Source organism: Magnolia sinica, chromosome 1 (assembly GCF_029962835.1).
Source record: "Magnolia sinica isolate HGM2019 chromosome 1, MsV1, whole genome shotgun sequence".
In the NCBI taxonomy this organism is placed as follows: Eukaryota; Viridiplantae; Streptophyta; class Magnoliopsida; order Magnoliales; family Magnoliaceae; genus Magnolia; species Magnolia sinica.
In genome coordinates this window covers 35,416,972-35,437,608 of record NC_080573.1, presented here as the reverse complement: position 1 = coordinate 35,437,608, position 20,637 = coordinate 35,416,972, and positions in this window count along the sequence as shown.

The window sequence follows — 20,637 nt, the reverse complement described above, 5'->3', positions numbered from 1 at the left end:
ATAGTGGTTCAGTGCTTAAACCCATACATACTCCACTCCTAAAATTACTACTCTCACAATTTTGGCTTTCACTATTCAAGGTTTTCCCAACATCACCTTAACAACCTGATACAGTTCTTGCGAGTTTCACGGGCTATCACAACAAAACCCACTTTGTGATTTTCAAGGGATTACCACAAACAAACCCGCTAAGATTTCTGGGCTATCTCAGAAAAATCCAAAATGAAATAAATAAATTTATAGTACTTATCTTCCAATGGTGAGTGAAGACGTTACTATAGCCTGATTGCAGGGATCTTCTTCTTGGGATATTGATGAAGTCATGTATGAGTTCATCCTAAAAGAATATAGGGATCTATTGTGTATTCAATATAAACAAAAAATCTAGTTGTTAAAAATTCTATTCTCTATATCTAAAGTAGAGTTTAGATCACTCTATTACAAACAGTTAAAGCAACTTGAGAAAGAGAATAAAATAAGCAAAAACAGAATATTAGAATTATCGCTCAAACGATTAAGAAGGGCCTGGATTTCTCTCTTTCTTGTATGAGTTTCTCAATGAATTTTGTTGTGGGAATAAATAAGAGAATGCCTCTATTTATAACCAAAGGAATTGAAAATTCGATTGGCCGAATTTTAGGTTCAGCTGGACGAATTCCAGTGATTGCATTCCAACAGATCTTTGGATTTCACGGGATCAGATCTTTAAAAAATTCAGCTGGCCTAAAGCCCAGATTCGGCTGGCCGACTAGAGGGTTTGTCTGGCCCAATATGCTTGAAATTCAAAATCTTACATTGTCGGAAAGTTGATCGAACATATTTAGGTTGGCTGATCAATCATGTTCGGCTAGCCAAACCCAAGGTCGGGTTGGCCGAACATGTTGCAGAAAATCTTATTCAATCTGTAAATTTGCCTAAATCATGTTGGGCTAGCCGAAGGTAGTTAGGCTGGCCGAACCAAATGTCAGGCTGGCCTAACTGGAGTGTATTTTAACTTAAAAGATAATCATTAAGATGTTATGAAAAATACACAACTTAAGATTAATCTAAGGTTATACCACCTGATGGTTGACTCATTTGGAGTGTTCTGATCTTCGAACTATGTACTTTCATGCCTTAAGATGTTGAATCTTCCCTGAGATGCTTGATCAAGTCGATAAATTTTCGAAGAGTATCTTTATGAGAGTTTGTGATCCTTTAAAGACTATGAAATTCGAACGGTCCTATTTTCAGTTATTTAGGGTTAGGCTCGTGTGAATCATGCATGCATATGTTTAATGGTTGTAGGATTATTTTAAGAATATACGAACGAATTTGAAAAGAATGCCATCAGATGTTGTGCACATTTTAAGTAGTCGTTTATGGCGCCACTGAGTTCAAACAACTAAGCAATCAATTAGCCAGTGATCAAGTTTATATGGATGTTGATAGATGTCAAGAATTTAGAGAATGCAAGATCATGAGAATAATCTAGAAGCAGCGAGAGGAAGGAAGCAATTATGATAACCATCAACTGTGGGAAGAATCTAGAAGAATGAAGGGAATTTATAAATAAAGAGTTAAGCGTGTTTAGAAGTCGTCTCACACAAACCCAAACAAATCAACAAATCAATTATCTTCAATTAGCTTTCAACTATCCTATCAAATTTACATTCCTTAGTGTAATCGATGCTTTTATCAAGTAAATCCTTTCCCTTAGCATAATCATTTACTTATTGCATTTACTACTTGCTTTCTTTAGCGAAATTCATAGTGTAAACATAGTAGTTAATAATTATTGTTGTGATCAAAATGCCTTCTAATGGCCGATAGCGATCGATTTCAATTTCCCCTTTCTATTTCACTTTTCATGCATTAAAAAAGTCCTTTCATATGAAAGGTAGAAAGAAACCCATCATCAGAGGACGAACCCCATCCTTTGACTATCGCCTGATCCATTTACACTTTGAGTGAGTGGTTGAATAGGCGACCGATCTCCTCGGATCTCAGTCATACTCAGTGTCTTCATACTTTGGCGCTCTGGGTCATTGTTGTTCGGTTTGAATTGGAATCGTAATCCCAATTCTGGCATGCCCACGCACTCGTCACCTGTGCTAGAGAAAGGATCGTCAAAACAGCGACGAACAGGGGGCAACAACACATGCAGCTTTATTAGATACTCCTTGATTTTATCAAAAGTCAACTGGTGCTCTGCTTCCCACATGAATTTGGTCCCCTACTTCAATTTCAATAATGGAGAGAATATATTAGTTTTACCTGCACAGTTGGTTATAAACTGCCTAAAAAAATTGATATGGCCTAAGAACTTTTGCAATTCAGCCTTGTTTCCTGGTTGCCATGCATTAATCACAGCCTTGGCCCTGTTATGGTCGACTTCAATTCCTTTTTGATGTATCAAAAATCCTAAGAAATTACCGTCCGAGACTACAAAAGTACATTTTGATGAGTTCATCTTCAATTTGTGGAGCCTCATCCATTCAAAGGATTTGAATAAGTGGGACAGATGCGCATTTTCATTGGTCAACTTGACTACCACATCATCTATGTAGACTTCCATAAAGTGACCGATCATGTCATGAAAAATAGAATTCATTGCCCTTTGGTTTGTGGCCCCTGCATTTTTTAACCCAAAGGGCATCACTACCTACAAATACGTCCCCAGAGGTCCTAGACATCTAAATGTGGTTTTCAGGACATCATCCAATGTTATATAGATTTGATTGTACCTAGAATGTCCATCTAACAAGGACACAATCCCGTGTCCAGTGGCCCAATCGATAAGCTGATCAGCCACGGGCATAGAATATTCGTCATTCAACCTAACCATATTTAAATTCCTAAAATTAATGCACACTCTTAACTTACCACTCTTTTTCATCATCGGGACTATATTTGACATCCACTTCGCATATTTGATTAGTCAAATAAAACTAGCCTTTAGTATTCACTCGATATCTTCCTTAATCTTAAGGGTTACTTCAGCCGTCATCCGCCTTGGCGGTTGCTTATATGACCGATAACATTCCTTCATGAGCAATCTATGTTCGACTAGGGATCTATCAAGCCCTGTCATATCATGGTAATCACATGCAAAATAGTTTGCAAACTCCAAGAGTAGATTTGTTTTCTCAGGCAGTCGTAATAAGTTGCTTATAAAAGTTAGTTTTAGATCCTGATCCAACCATAAGTTAATTTCAACCAGCGGATCCTGGACCTGCGGTCGGCTATCTTTATTTTCTTTTGAGAGGTTGTCGAGTGTGAAATATTGAATATTTTCCCTTATTTATACCTTGGTTTTATAAACATGATAGTGCTTAATCGATCTAATTATGCATGTTTTCATGTGTGAGGTGATTTCGAGAGCTTAAGGTGAAATGATGCCAAAAGAAATATTTATGCTTAAAAGATTACTAAATGAAGATTTGGAGATTTGGAAGTCATTAATAAAGAATTCACATGCCACAGATCCAAGGAAACCAAGTGCGAAATGAAGAGAGTTGAAGATTTGAAGTGAAGAAAAAAAAAGGAATCAGGAAAATTGTCCTTAAAAAAACATATTCCTGAAAATTATCCTGAAAATGCATATTCTAAAACTCTAAGTCTAAAAAAGGAAAGTTCTAGAATTCTATTTTTGGAAACTACACAAAGCGTGTAAATTTGAGGCAATTTCTAGATTTTTCCAACTCAGTGTGAAAGTTGGAGTTCCACAACTATAAATAGGACTCCCTAGGATGCTCTAAAGCATCTTTTATGGTTTGGAAAAGTCTCAAGGAGCATAGAACAAGGGTGGAGTAGCCACTAAAGAAATTTTCTTCTTCCCTAGTTTATTTTTCATGCTTTGTTTAAGAGATTTGGTTTTAATCATGTCCATGGTTGGTTAAACCTCTTAGCTAAAGCTAAGGGGTAAAGCATGTAGCATATTTGAATGATTATCTTACTTTAATTCTTATTCTTATTGGACATCATTGATTTTTAGTTTGATATTAAAGGAATATTTTCAGTTTTCTATGATTTATTGTGACTCAAATTACAATAGATGTTGCGTTAGCTTTGGATATCTTCTTTTCTTGTTTTGACATTGTGAGATTGGTAAATCTAGTTGTTCACCATCGTCTCCTGGGCATTATAGGGTGATGGAATCCCTTCTGATCATCACAATTCTCCTCCCATTGAGAATTAGGTCAATAAAAATTTTAGATTTGATTTAAATTGCTTTATCTTGTAATTGGATAGATAGGACTCTAATTCCAATTGTGTTCCTTGAATTAAGTAAAGTAGCATATTAATAGCTACAACTGGATCCTTGGCACCCTAGTTTCCACCTTTAAATTCATAAGTTTTAATCAACATTATTCACCATTACTCTCAATTATTTAAATTTCAATTTAGATTTTTTTTTCTAGTTCTAGTTCTAGTTATTTTTAGAATACGTACAAGTTTAGTACCTGTGGATTTGACCTTGGTCTTATCGAGTTATTACTACATCACGACCCTACACTTGGGGTTATGAACAAGTTTTTAGCACTGTTGCTGGGGACTACAACTACATTTTTATGGAATTAATCGGTATTAGAATTAGGTTAATATTAGAATTTATTATTTTTGTTATGTTTTTATGTTTTGATTTTTTTTTGAAATTATTTTTAGAAACTAACATTGTTTTCTATTTTGTAGGATCCTAGATAGCAACTCTCATATTGGTATTTCTGTTTCAGCCTTCACTCTTATCTTTTTTTTTTAGATCTCTTGTCACGCCCCAGACCCAGTGACCGGGCTTACTAGGTTCCCGATTGTCGATTCCGGCGCCGACAGCCTCCTTAGTACCCCATTCTCGGCTCCTAACACCCATTCACCAGGTTCTGATCCTGGGGTCCTACAAGGAGGATTTTCATAACATAAATCTGATCTATAAAGAGCATACCTAAGATCATAACATCGTAACCATAGATAATGACTACACGAACACCATTATAAAATTCACTAAGAATTTAAACTTTTACAAGATACATGGCTCAAGGGGAAATACAAGAAGTATATAAAGAAAGCTCCAAAAGGGTCAAGGACATGCTCCAGCTCCTACTCCGCTCTCTAGCCTCAAATCACCTGCACGCATCAATCGTGCATAAGCTTATAAAAAGCTTAGAGGGCGATGTAAGTGTGTGCAGGACAGGTGTCATGAATACGATATTCGAGTATGAGGAAGAATGTGGTAAGACCATGAATACCACTAGTTGTCACAAGGATAAGCAATACGAGAGAGAAATACCATCTGCCAATCAAAAGCTATGCAATGTGGGGCTATACAGCAAAGTGCCATATGCAATATGCAATGCGATCATGCTTATCCACATATCAATCCAATATATCAATACAGTTCTTCTCTGGGGAATCACCGGGGTCAAATACACTACCTGCTAACTGCCACTCTCCTAGCCACACAGCCTAGCTAGCGTAAGAGACCTCACTACTCACCTATGGATAACCAATCACTAATAAGGCATAGTGGCAACGCACCCATTTACAAGCTGGTCAGACTTAGCATAGCTATTGCCCCCTCCCAACCGATTACAATACAGTGGGAGACGCGGCCTAATGGTAAAGGCACCGATACTCATGTTTTCACTCGGTCTTAGCGTTGGTGTGTCTCTTGGTACTATGAAGGTTCTGGGACTTTCACCCAAGGACATCCTATGTGCCCTAAAGTGCTCAAATAAACATTTCTGGTGTCCAGACCTGGCCATCCATGATATACCTATGGAGGCTACGACCCTAATGAACATAGGACGAATATGAACTGTGTTATGCAATGTCAAATGCATGAATCACACAAATCAACCATGTATCAGTCTTATGCATATAGCGCGCTCAAGAGGGGCAACTCCACTCAGGGAGTCCCATAACAGCCTTCTTAATGGCATAAACCATGACCAATCACATCTCAACCAAGCATACATATAATGCATATGGTAATGGGTCATGAAAATAAGTAAGTATGTCATGCGATGATATTGTACTCTCCTCATAACAGGGTAGGGTCTAGGTACTTAGACATTTTTTTTAGAGAAAAAGGAACACAACCACTAGTTGGGGGGAGGGGGGGCAATAGTTTGGTGTAGCCCACAAGACTAGGTAGATAATTCCATGGGCCTAAATGATGAGGATGGGCCTAGCAAGGGTCTATGGTGGACATTTAACCACCCATAGATGCAAGTGAGTCTAGCCAGGCTTAGAAGGGTACACAAATGTGGACATTCCACCACCATTTGTCCCAAAGAGGTAGCCCAATAACAATCTACCAAGAATCAATGCCCGTGGCCTGAGCACAATCATAAACAAGAAATGGGCAGCTATATATATATTACTTACATCACATGCTGGGCCTCAATAAAGTGGCCCAAGGCCAACATACATTACACGGGTCCAAAGGGGCAATACATGGCCCAATCCACATACAATAACATGGGCCCATAGGGAAAGTTATGGCCTAAGAATAAGGTCACCAAATCCATACATTATGGTGGGCCTAGTGGGTAACCCATTATCCCAAACACATGGGCAAGAATCACATCCAAGTTAAGTTAATTGGGCCTTACAACCTTAGCCCAAAAATCTAGTTGATTTGGTGGGCAACCAAGGGCCCAGCCACACATACATACTTCAGCCCAACTAGCCCAACATAATGATGGACATAGTCCATAAATCCACTGGGCCTAGCTAGGACGTCCGAGCCCATTTGGGCCTATGAGTCCTAAAAATCTAGTTGTTTAAGGGTCCTTATAACCCAATTAAAGCGAGCCCCCCAAGATGCATTAATTAAGCCAAAAATTAGGAGAACAAAAGCATGAAACATTCCCACAAATATCATAATATGGTGGGCCCCACACCCTTAAAACTCCAACTATAAACAATGCATATTTATAAGGTACCATGCTGGATTTTCATCTCACCAGCAATGTATGCCTGCTGGAGCCCAGAAATTGGTAAATATGAAGTGGATTTAAACCCCAAGGTGGCCAGCAACATGTACAAGGGGCCCCACCACATAGGGAGTGCACACACAACACGTAAAACAAGTGGGCCTTGCTGCTGGACTAAAAGTCTAGCAGCAGGCCAATGTAGTGGGTGTCCCACAGCGGTGGGCAGTCCAATGGGCTGGACGGTCTGGCCCACATTAAAGGTTAAAGTGGGCCCCACCATGGATGTCCCACTTAGGAGTGAGCCACATCCAAGTGGGTTAGACAAATGGATGGATGCAAGGATGAAACATTACATCAAACTGGGCCACATGGAGGTGAGACAGCCACCCTTGCTAGACATCAACCAGCTAGGACGCCCAGCAAGGTGGCTATCCCGCCACTTCCACCCTAAAATCTGATGACCCTAATGGCCTATGTTCACATAGGGTGGGTCCCAGCACGGTGGGCCACCATAGATATAAATTTTTAGGTCAAATACCAGCCCAAACAATCACAAAAAAAATACAACAAGGTATTAACTGAAAAAAAATTCTGTTGCGGAAATTGTTGTTGTCCCCATGTTTGGCACCTCATGGGGTGGGCCTAGGCCTCCTAAATCACTGAGAAAATAGGTGGGTTTGGTGCTCCCATGTATGGACAGCAAGTGGGGTCCACTAGAGTGGCCCACTTTCCCCAACTTCAAGGTAAACTAGGTCTATTTCCAACATGCAACATTGTTGTCCAGAAATTTTTAGACATCTAGCCCTCTTTGGCCCATCCCATAGGTCTCAATCATGGGACAATTGATGTGGGCCCCATCCTACATTAAGGTGGAGTCCATACCCTAGAAAACCCCCAAAGAAATCGAGGATAACGAAGCCCACAAATGGGCCTAAAACAATGCAGCAAATGGAAAAAATCTAGAGGGATTAATACCTAAATACATCAAGTGGGGTCCACCTTAAGGGACCATAAAAATTCCCGATCCATGTCCTTGCAAAAATCCCTAAGAAAATCAAGGTATGGGGGGCATCCAACCCATACATGTCAAAGTGAGCCTGGACGTCCAACAGGTGGGCCTGGATGTCCCAATTTTTTGGTGGATCTGGGATTTTTCTGATCACTTCGGTGGGCCACACACATCAGCAATCCAAAAGGGAAGAAATAGAGAGAAAGAGCGAGAGGGAGAGAGATCACGACCATAGGTCTTCACATCCACACCATATAATGTACATAGACCTTACATGTATGCTATCCTACAAATCAAAGAAGTTGCTCAGGTAGGAATGTTATCCCTACCATGCATGCAAGGTCTAGATGACCAATGAAGTGCTAGATCAAATGAGAAATGCATCATGGTGGGTCCATGGAGAATGACCCACCATGGAAGTGAACATGCATGAAATAGGCTCTTAGCCTCTCATCTTGGAGTCATGTAGGACCTCCACCACTAATTGGTGGGTCATACATGCTTCCAAACATGCTAGGAAGGAATGCAAGAAGAAGGAGAAGAAAGAGAGCTTCAAGCAACACCCACCTCTAAGATCTCCTCTAATCTTTAAGGTACTAGCTCCAATGGTCCAAAGGGAAGGTTTTAATGGAGGAGATGATGTTGTAATGGTGGGATTGAGAGAGAGAAGGCAGGAAAACTTGCTAGAAAATGGAGGAGAGATGGACGTTTTCCACCATGGGACAAGGAGAATGAGAGAAATGAGAGAGGATTGAGAGTGAGGAGGGGTTTCTAGCAATGTAATGAGTAGTTTTGGGAGATGGGTAACTTAAGAAAGGGTGATAGCATGGGTTAGTGAGAAAGCAAATAATAGGTTTTCCTTTAAGAAAATCATCATTGCTAGTTATAGGTTAAGCATGATGGGAAGTAGGGTGCATGGGATAAAGTACTTTAGGTGGGGCCCACATGGGAGAAACGTGCCCATGGCCTAGGTGGGTTCCACATGCATGATGAATGGCTAAAAATGGTGCGGTCAATATCTCAAGATGTACACATCGGATTCATGCATAAGATGCGGTATTGCAACCGCGGCGTCAATGCGGTCAGAATGGCATAAGTTTCGAGTCAATCCGGGTCAGGTTAGCATGACAAGATTTAAGGATGACCACAAACAAAATCTACAGGTCGCAGGTCGTCGGGATTTGACCGGTAGGACCGCAGGACCTAACAAAAAAATAGATACTCAGGCTAGCGTCTTACATCTCTTATTTCTTTTAGTTTTTCTAGTTTTCTTCTTAGGTTTAATTGTTTAGTTACTTAAGGGCTGACAGTGTTTCATGCCTAAGTAGGTTCGTCACAATACCCTCTGTCTTTTGAGTGAAGGAGGATTAGTCGAAGGGTTATTTATCCATCATAGGATTAGACACCACTTGATATCCTCTTAGTTAATTGAAGTGATGGCTGCAAATCAAACTCAACCTCAAACTCAACCACCAGTTGAAGAAGTTGAAGATGAAAATGAGGTGCATAATATACCCCCGCCTCGTACTCTACAGGAATATTTACAATTGGGGGGGGGGGGGGGGGGGTGAGTACACCTTCTTGCATGATATTTTCATTGAATGCAGGAATCATGGATATTAAATTAGTGGTAATTCAACTTCTCCCTAAGTTCATGGACTAGAATCTGAAAGTCCATACTTGCATATGAAAAAGTTTGATGAGATAATATCTATATTACACTTCTCAAACATGTCTGAAGACACAGTTAGACTGAAATTGTTTCCTTTCTCTTTGAAATAAAAGACTAAGTCATGATTACATTCCTTAAGACTAAGGTCCATTGGCACATGAGCTGAGATGATAAGGGAGTTCCTTAAAAAGTTATTCCCCTATCATAAAATAAATACCTTAAGGAAAGCAATCATGAATTTTGCATAAAAACAGAATGAGAGCTTCTTCTAATGTTGGAAGTGATTTAAATATCTCATAAATTCATGTCGACAACATGACTACAAAATATGGCATATAACAAGCTTTTTCTATGAGGGATTGACCTCACCCATTCCCCAATTTCTGGACATAATGTGTAATAGGAAATTCATGAACAAGGAAGCTAATGATGCGTGAGATTATTTTGAAAAACTTACTGAAAACGGGCAATCATGGGATACCACCTCAAGAACTACTACTTCAATCAAAGGAAAGGGGAGGAATTTGTGTTTTAAAAGAGGAAGATGATATAATTACAAGAATGGCCAAACTCATAAGAAAAGTCAAGGCCATGAAACTTAAAAAGGTAGAACCCAAAAAGGCTATGGAAGTTGTTTGTGGTATTTGTGCTTATAACATACATACAACTAAGAATTACCTAACAATTCCTACTTTTTAAGAGACATTGAATGAGCAATCAAATGTCATAAATAATTACTAAAGACTTTTCAGAGGACCCACCTCAAATATATACAACTTCGGCTGGAGGAACTACTCAAATTTCAATTGGAGGAATGGACAAACCACCAACCCACAAGAGGCCCTTATGCAATTCTTAAATCAAAAGAAGCCTCAATAGGATATGGTTCAAAAGTTCATACAAAACAAACAACTATTCACCCAAAATATAGTGCAAGCATTCCAAGATCTCAAAACAACAATGGGAATATTTGCATCATCAATTCAAAAGATTGAGTCACACTTAACGAATGGGGAAAAGGGGATACTTCTAGCCCAACCCCTCCTCAATCCAAAATCACAATAAGAATAAGTGACCCAAGTTATTCAAATCAAATGAAGCAAGCTAAGTCTATCACCGCTATTTAGAGTGAGAAGATTATTGACAAAACCATTCTGGCGAGGGCTGAAAAACCTAAGAACCCAGAACAAAATTGAGAATGATAGACCTATCAATGATACACATGGGTTAAAATCGAAACCTCAAAGTAAGTAGATTGTGTCATTCCCTCAACGGTTGATTGCACCAAAACCTCTCTTCAATTCTCGGGATATTCTAGAGGTGCTTAAGAAAGTGAAGGTTAATATTCCTCTACATGATGTCATTAAACAAATACCTTCATATGCCAAATTTCTGAAAGATCTATGCACTACCAAAAGATGACAAAACATATAAAAGAAAATCTTTTTGATAGAAAAAGTGAGTGCCATCTTCAAGCAAGATCTGCCACAAAAATACAAAGATCCTAGTAGTCCAACCATCACTTGTGTAATTGGGAACCACCGGATTGAGTACGCACTTTTCGACTTGGGGGCGAGTGTTAACTTGATCCCTTACTCGGTTTACAAACAATTGAGTCTAAGAGAATTGAAACTCACCCGGACCACATTATAACTTGCCGATCACTCAGTTCGTGTACCGAGAGGGATGATTAAGGATGTGTCGGTCCAAGTTGTTAAATTCTACTATCCAATAGATTTTATTATCTTGGATACTCAACCCATCATAGATATGAGCACTCAAATACCTATCATTCTTGGTCGCCCATTCCTTGCTACATCAAATGTTATCATTAATTGTAGGAATGGAATTATGAATTTATCTTTCAAAAATATGACATTAGTGCTCAAAATCTTGTCCAATATGAACAAATAGTTAGAGTATGATGACGATACCCATGACATTAATATGATCGATTCTTTCGTAGAAGATAGAGAACTTTTGACTCTATACTCTACTCTATAGACATGCTTGGCCCACTCCCCTAATTTAGATGATGACATGATTAGGGAGATGATGCCTTGCTTGATACTATGCCGATACTTGAAGTTAATCTGTGGAGGCCATAATTTGAGAAATTGCGTCAAACCGATGTAGTGTCTCTACCGTCTAGCCTCAAAGCACCGAAGCTTGACCTAAAACCTTTGCCCGCTAATCTTAAATATGTTTACTTAGGTCAAGATGAGACATACCCAGTGGTGATTTCTTCTCACCTAGAGAAAGAACAAGAGAGGATGTTTATTTCTACTCTCATTGAGCATAAAGGAGCCCCTGGATGGTCAATTATGGACCTCAAGGGACTTGATCCTTTGATTTGTACTCACCACATTCATCTTGAAGATAATGAGAAAACCTCCTGACAACCACAATGTCAACTCAATCCAAATATGAAAGAAGTGGTCAAGGCTAAGATACTTAAGTTCTTGGATGTGGGTATAATATACCCTATATCCAACAGTCAATGGGTCAGTCCAACTCAAGTGGTTCCTAAGAAGTTCGAAATCACCATCATAGCCAATGTCAATAATTAACTCGTACCAATTAGAGTTACTATTGGTTGGAGAATACACATTAATTACAAAAAATTGAATAACGTCACAAGAAAGGACCACTTTCCTTTGCCCTTTATTGATCAAATTTGGGAAAGGCTAGTTGGTCACTTTAGTATTACTTCCTTAATGGCTATTCGGGCTACAACCAGATTGAGATAGCCCTTGAAGATTAAGAAAAGATAACGGTCACATTTCTATTTGGCACCTTAGCTTACCGAAGGATGCCATTCAGACTGTGTAATTCCCCTGTCACTTTTCAGTGATGCATGTTGAGTATTTTTTCTAACATGGTGGAACAATTTTAGAGATATTCATGGATGAGTTCTATATTTTTGGTCCATCCTTTAGCGAGTGTTTAGAAAATCTTTAAAATGTATTGAAATGATGCGAGGAAAAGAATTTGGATTTGAATAGGAAGAAATGTCATTTCATGGTTCCCAAGGGAATTGTTTTAGGACATAATTCCATCCAAAGAAATTGAGGTAGAAAAGGCTAAAATTGATCTTATCTCTAACCTACCTCCACCCAAGAGCGTACGTGACGTGCGATCCTTCTTAAGACACGCCGTATTTTATAGACGATTCATAAAGGACTTTAGTCATCTCTCTCATCCTTTATGTAATCTACTTCAAAAGGATGCACCATATGAGTGGACTAAACAATGTCATGAAGCTTGAACTAAGCTTAAGGGCATGTTGACTACCGCTCCTATCATGCAGCCACCCGACTGGAGCATACCTTTTGAGATTATGTGTGATGCGTCTAACTATGCTATTGGGGCAGTGTTAAGCTAGAAAAAGGAGAAGAAGCCTTATGTGATTCACTATGCGTGTAGAACTCTAAATTCTGCCTAAGTGAACTATTCTACTATGGAGAAGGAACTCTTAGTCGTAGTGTTCGTTTTGGATAAATTTAGGTCCTAATTGATTGGATCCAAGATTATCATTTACACTGATCATGCGCCACTAAAGTACCTTCTCTCTAAGAATGACATCAAGCCTCACCTAATAAGATGGATCCTCTTACTCTAGGAATTCGACATAGAAATAAGAGAGAAAAAAGGAGTAGAGAACGTAGTGTCTGACCACCTCTTAAGACTTGATCACCTCGATTCCTTTGAGTTAAAACTGATAAATGACATGTTCCCTGATGAACAATTTTTAAACTCTCCCAATTACCTTGGATTGTTGACATTACAAATTATCTTGCTATAGGTTTCATGCCAACATATTAGATTGCGAAAGATAAGAAAAATTCTTCACCGAGGTATTTAAGTTTTTCTAAGATGATCCTTATTTGTTTAAATATTACCCAGACCAAATTATAAGGAGATGTGTGTTAGACAATGAACATTAGAGTATCATTTCCTTTTGTCATTCTCAGGCCTACGGTGGTCACTTTTCTACTAAAAAGACCATGGCCAAATTTTTGTAGTGCAGCTTTTATTAGCCCATGATGTTCAGAGATACTCATGAGTTTTGCAAAACTTGTGAGCGTTGTTAGAAATTAGGAGGGTTGTACCGTCGAAATATGATGCCTCTAAACCTCATTCTTATCATTAAAGCATTTGATTGTTGGGGCATCGATTTCATGAGATCATTCTGAAAAGACCTAGCTATATGTCCTAGAGGGGGGGTGAATAGGACAATGCCAAATAAAACTTATAACAGCGGAATTAAAAAGAATATGACAGCCAAAATAAATCACAATGCAAGTAAGTAAAATAACCTCAAAATTTAGATCTTAAGAGGTTGATACAAATGTTGTTCTAAGGACAACCTTACACCAAAAACCAGAGTTTATGGTAGGACAACCTTATTTCTAGAAAGATCTTTGTATCAAATCTCAAACCGAAGAGGAATACAGAAATAAATACAAACTGAATTGAAATAAATTGTAATCACAAATGCATTGTTCTAGGGACAGCCATACACCATAAAAATGGCAAGGCAACCTTGCTGGAACAATTTTAAAGGAAATTGAATATCAAGCTGATAAAGGAATAGTAGAAAATAAATTCTAAACTATTACAAAATTCTCACAATGCTTGAATTAAATGATTACAACATTCACCACCATACATACATCCCACAAAAGAATAATTAAAGATCAGAAGTATAAATCATTTAACCACAACACAAGGGATTATAGTGGTTCGCCTATGTGTTCACCAACTGTTAAATAACAGCCACACAGAATGTTCACCAACTGTTAAACAACAGCCACACAGGATATTAGCGTTCACTAACAAAATAGGTTTTCCCAGGTTCACCCAAAACCTTTACAATTGTGTCTTTGTCTGTGGGCTTACATAATTAAAAAACCCCACTTCTGAGTTTTCCTGGCTCTCCTCAGATAACCAATACAACAAGATTTTTTTGGCAAATCATGAAAGAAACCAAAACAGAAAGGAATTTACAATTAAATGTAAAATACCTGATTATCTCCTTCGTTGTAGCAGCTCGGTAGAACCAAATCAGAGTAGATGATTAAATATCCAAGTTCAATGTCCAGTACTCAATTACAATGGTTCTAATTCTAATAGATTTTAAATTAAACCAAATAGGGCTTGCCTTAATTGATTTTGATTCCAAAGAAAGGGAATAACAATTCCTCTTATCAAATTATATTGGAATAGCAGAAATAAAATCAATTAAATAAAGCTAAGGAAAGAGAATATTAAATAAGCACACTTAGCTTAGATGGAGCACAGAATTATCTCTCAGAAGTTCGACGAAGATTGGCTTGAATGGATTAATTAATTTGATGATTTCTTCTGAGATTTGTGCACTATTTATAGGTGAGCAGATCGCGTCTTCGACTGGTCTAGGGAGCTCTTCGACTAATCGAAGCAATAACAGATATTTGAAAAATCAGGCGCGATAAGCTTTGACCGTTCTACGACTGGTCGAAGGTTTCCTTCGACTGGTCGAAGAACCTGAAAAACATCGCTGGATTTTGAGTCGAAGTTTTTTGAATGGTTGAAGATGCAGTCAACACTGTTCCTTCGACTGGTCGAACAGATTCCTGGACTAGTCGAAGCCTAAGAGATTTTATCCGAAATTTGTAACAAACTCACGACTGATCGAGGAATTTCTTAGACTGGTCGAAGCAACTCTAAGACTAGTCGAAGAGGGCCTAGGACTAGTCGAAGAACAGACCAAACTTATGTAAAATAAACATTCGATTTGTGTATTCAAAATGACCTACTTCTAAGGTCAACCTATGGTCAGTCAAACCTCAACCATGAAGTAAGGACATTGAAACATTAGGAACTAGTGACCTTGAAGTATGAGCCTTGAAGACATGATGTAGTTGAAATCTTGATGTAGCTCAATCTTGAAAGTGTCTTGAGTTCTTTACAAACTGCCTTGTACTCTATTTGAAGTCTTGCAGCTTGAGTCTTGTCTTGTTAGCAGTTCTTGCATTCAAGATTGATCCTTGTACTTGTGAGCTTTGCTTGTTGTGAGCTTAGCTTGTTCATGAATGTTGATCCTTGAGAGAGCTTCACTTATGCAAGTTATATATAACAGTGATTTTGGCACCACAAATTTGACAACAGACAGGGATATAAACTATAGCACTTACAATCTCCCCCTTTGTCAAATTAGTGACAAAACACATAACCAAGATAAACATAAAGTAAAACAACTGGTTAAAGAGTTATGAACCAGGTCATATAAACTGGCTTACCTGCAAATCAATATTCAATATTCAACATTCAACATTCAACCAGTTTCAAACATACTCCCCCTGAGTAACATAACCAATGCTACTCCTCTCACAATCACATCGTTAAGGACAAACCATTCTCCCCCTTTTTGTCACAATATGACAAAGGAAACAACAATAAAGGAGAACTAAATAAAGGAATATATAAGAGTAAACATGAGGAGTTATGAGAGTATAGAAAAACAGTAATGGAGATACTCAGCATAGCTTCACATAGAATAAATATCCAGCATAAAACATAGATAGTATCCAACTCAAAATCAGTCAACCAAGTGCTAAGTTATAAAGTTATTACAGACTAGAAGTCTCATATAAACTAGTCAGAACCAAAACCAGATGACGGAGCAGGAATAGAGGGATCAAGTTGGTGCATGCCTTTGTTCAATCTCCTAAGATATTTGCACATGTACTTGAATTGTAAATCATGAGCAACAGACATGTTTTCCATCTTTACATTTATATTCTCAACTTTATCCTCTAATGCACTAAGATGAGCATCAACATCAAATGGTTCAAAATCTGGATCATTTGTTGAGTCAGAATCCAGTTCCTCAAAAATGTCATCCATATTAATGTCATCACCAGCTTCTTCATGACCACCACCACCACCACCGCCTTGTTCAGGAAGTAGATCCAGCTTCATCTTATTGATATTAGTATTGTTGAAAATCAGATGATGGATAGGTGCCTCATCAACCGGCATATTGACTAACATATGTGTAGTCAATACAGTCATTAAATAGGCAAAAGGAATGTCACTATGACCAGGATGGAATCTAAACTGAAGAATGAAATGACAGATTAAGGATGGTAAACAAATCTGAGTACCATTGGAAATAGCATGGATAACACGAACCATAAACGAAGTCAAGTCAGATTTATTACCCGAACGAGGATACAGATTAGACACAAAGATTTTGTGGAGAATTTTGTACTTGGGTAACAAATACCTTGCGGGAAGCGCATTCCCTTTTTGTGTCCATTGAACATCCATGTTGCATAAGTCTCTAGTGAGCATGCATTTTTCAGACATTGAGGGTTTATTAGTTAAGTTATGGATAGGAATACCCTCATCATTCACAGGAATGTCCATAAGGGTTGAAATTAAATGACGATCAATGTCAAAAGGCCCTTCTCTAGTAGATATTTTAAAAGTTAAATTATCCTGAGAGAAAGCACTAAACCTGTAAACATGGATTGGGCAATGGACCGATATGCAGGCCCACCCCAATGTAATAAGTTAACTCAACCTACAGCTTCAAGCATAGGAAGGATGTCAAAAGGTGCAATATGATTAATATCAACAGGATGTTCAACAATAACATTACGTAATCTAATCCCTAACATATGATGGATCATCATTGGGAACAAGAAGATGACGCTCAGAGATAACGGTCGATCTGGAGGAAGAAGAAGGACCACGGGAGGTAGTTTTTCTACCTCTAGAAGCCATTTGCAACAAGGATATCAAGGAATTAAGAAGTTGCAAAGGATTGAGAAGTGGGTTTACTCAAAACAGATTTTTCAAAATCCAAACCCCAAATCTCAATGAAATCCAAAATACAAAGCTTAAAGCTTGAAAAGTAAACAATCTAGACACAAATCTGCAAGAAAAACGTGATTTGGAACACTAACCTTGAAGAACATGAAAGATGGGTTCGACAAGTCGAAGCTCGGCTCCTTAGAGAAGAAAACTGAAATGAGGAAGAAAGCAAAAATTCCCAAATTTAAGTGATTCACGAGTTCTACGACTGGTCGTGGGTATCTACGACCGGTTGAAGGTCGACTGGTCGAGTATACTCACGACAGGTCGAAGAATAACCAAAAATTCATATTTCTTGCAAATTATACAAAAATTAGAATTCAATCTAGCAAATATATACACTATAATACAAGTAGGCATAAATAATCATTTTAAAATGCACATGCCAAGATCAAATTTCATCTTTTTGAACCTGCTTTTATCGAGAGGTTTTGTGAAAATGTCAGCTCGTTGATCTTCGGTAGGAATATATTCTAGAGATATAACCTTTTCTTCTACTAATTCCCTTATATAATGAAATCTAATGTCAATGTGCTTAGTACGAGAATGCTGAATAGGATTTTTTGAAATATTTATTGCACTGGAATTATCACAATGTAATAACATAGAATCCTGTTTAATTCCATAATCACTTAGCATTCGTTGCATCCAAACAAGCTGTGTACATGCATTACTAGCTGCGATATACTCAAATTCAGCTGTTGAAAGTGATATAGAATTTTGTTTCTTATTAAACCAGGAAACTAGATAATTTCCAATGTAAAAACAACCACCACTGGTTGATTTTCTATCATCTAGATTACCAGCACAGTCAGCATCCGAGTACCCAGCTAATTGGACACTGGTCTCATGAGGATACCAGAGACCGAGATTTACAATACTTACGACATATCTAATAATTCGTTTGACAGCAATCAAGTGAGATTCTTTTGGATCAGATTGATATCTTGCGCAAATACCAACACTTAGAGAAATATCAGGTCTACTAGCAGTTAAATATAACAAATTACCAATCATACGCCGATAAAGTTTTGAGTCAACATTTTTACCATTAGAGTCTTTTGAGAGTTTCAGGGCAGTCCTCATAGGAGTATCGAAATTCTTGCCATTCTCAAATCCAAATCTCTTGATTAGATTCAAAGCATACTTAGATTGAGAAATGAATATTCCTTCAGGTTGTTTCTTTACTTGCAATCCGAGGAAATAAGTCAATTCGCCAACCATGCTCATTTCGAACTGTGATTTCATCAAATCTGCAAACTCAGTAGTCAAGTCAGTACAAGTTGATCCATAAATGATATCATCAACATAAATCTGCACCATTAAGATATGATCATTATGTTTTTTAACAAACAGAGTTTTATCAACAGATCCCATTTGAAAATTATGACTTAAAAGAAATTTTGTTAGTTTCTCATACCATGCCCTAAGTGCTTGTTTTAATCCATAAAGTGCCTTTTTAAGCCGATATACATAATCAGTATTTTTAGAATCTTCAAAACCCATTGGCTGTTCAACATAGACTTCTTCATGTAAATCGCCATTTAGAAAAGCACTTTTCACATCCATTTGATAGATCTTTATCTTTTTAAAACATGCAATGGATATAAATAGTCTGATAGATTCAAGACATGCTACTGGTGCAAAAGTTTAATCGAAATCAATCCCTTCAATTTGATTATAACCTTATACCACTAGTCTAGCCTTGTTTCTAATTATATTTCCACACTCGTCAGATTTATTTTTGAAAATCCATTTTGTTCCAATGATGTGTTTATCTTTAGGTCTTGGTACGAGATACCAAACATCATTTCTTACGAATTGGTTAAGTTCTTCTTGCATCGCAACAATCCAGTTTTCATCAGCAAGAGCTTCTTTTACGTTAGATGGTTCTATTTGGGATGTAAAACATACATAATTACATATATCCTCAAGTTGTCTACAGGTGCGAACACCGGTGAGAGGGTTTCCAAGAATTTGTGTGGTTGGATGATCTTTAACAGTCCTCAACTCAGAATCAGTCTGATTCGATGAAGTATCGGGTTTATCAATGATTAGTACTTCATCATTATCTGAATTAGAAATTAGCGTGTTTAAGTGATCATCAATGACAACATTAATGGATTCTTGAATCACATCAGTCCTTTTGTTCAGAACCCTATAAGCTCGACTGTTTAAGGAATATCCTAGAAAAATACCTTCATCACTCTTCGTATCGAATTTTCCTAAATTTTTACGATCACGTAAAATATAGCACTTGCTGCCAAAAACTCGAAAGTATTTAACAGTAGGCTTTTTATTGAACCACAATTCGTAAGCCGTTTTATTATTATCTTTGCTAGTGTAAACTCGATTAATAATATAGCAAGCTGTGTTGACTGCTTCAGCCCAAAGATTTTTAGAGAGCTTCATGCTATTCAACATGACATTAGCCATTTCTTGAAGCACCCTATTCTTTCTTTCTACAATTCCATTTTGTTGTGGAGTTTTGGGAGCAGAGAATTCATGTAATATTCCTTGGTCAGTACAGAACTTCTCAAAATTGCTATTCTCAAATTCAGATCCATGATCACTACGAATTTTACTAATTTGAGAAGATTTTTCAGTTTGAATCCTTTTGAACACTTTTCTTACTTCTTCAAGAGTTTCAGATTTATCCCTTAAGAAGACTACCCAAGTGAATCTGGTAAAGTCATTAACTATTATCAGGATATACTTTTTCCCACCAAGACTTTCTTTTCTGGTAGGTCCTATTAGATCCATGTGGAGAAGTTCGAGTGGTCTTGATGTGGTATTTGAATTCACCTTTTTGTGTGAGTTCTTTGTTTGTTTGCCTATCTGGCACTCACCACATATTTTATCTAATTTCTGAAGTTTGGGTAAACCTCTTATAAGTTCTCGTTTGCTCAATCTATATAAATTTTGATAATGTACATGTCCAAGACGTTTGTGCCATAAATCAGTCTCGTCTGTATGGACCATGTAACATGCTTGATTAGATGAGCTGGATTCGCTAATAATATAGCAATTTTTAGACGTTCTACGTCCAGTTAATATTACAGAACCCTTATTGTTTAGTATCTCACAGCTTTGATTAGAAAACCGAACACTATGGTTATTATCACATATTTGAGATATACTAAGCAAGTTATGTTTTAAGCCTTCAACATATA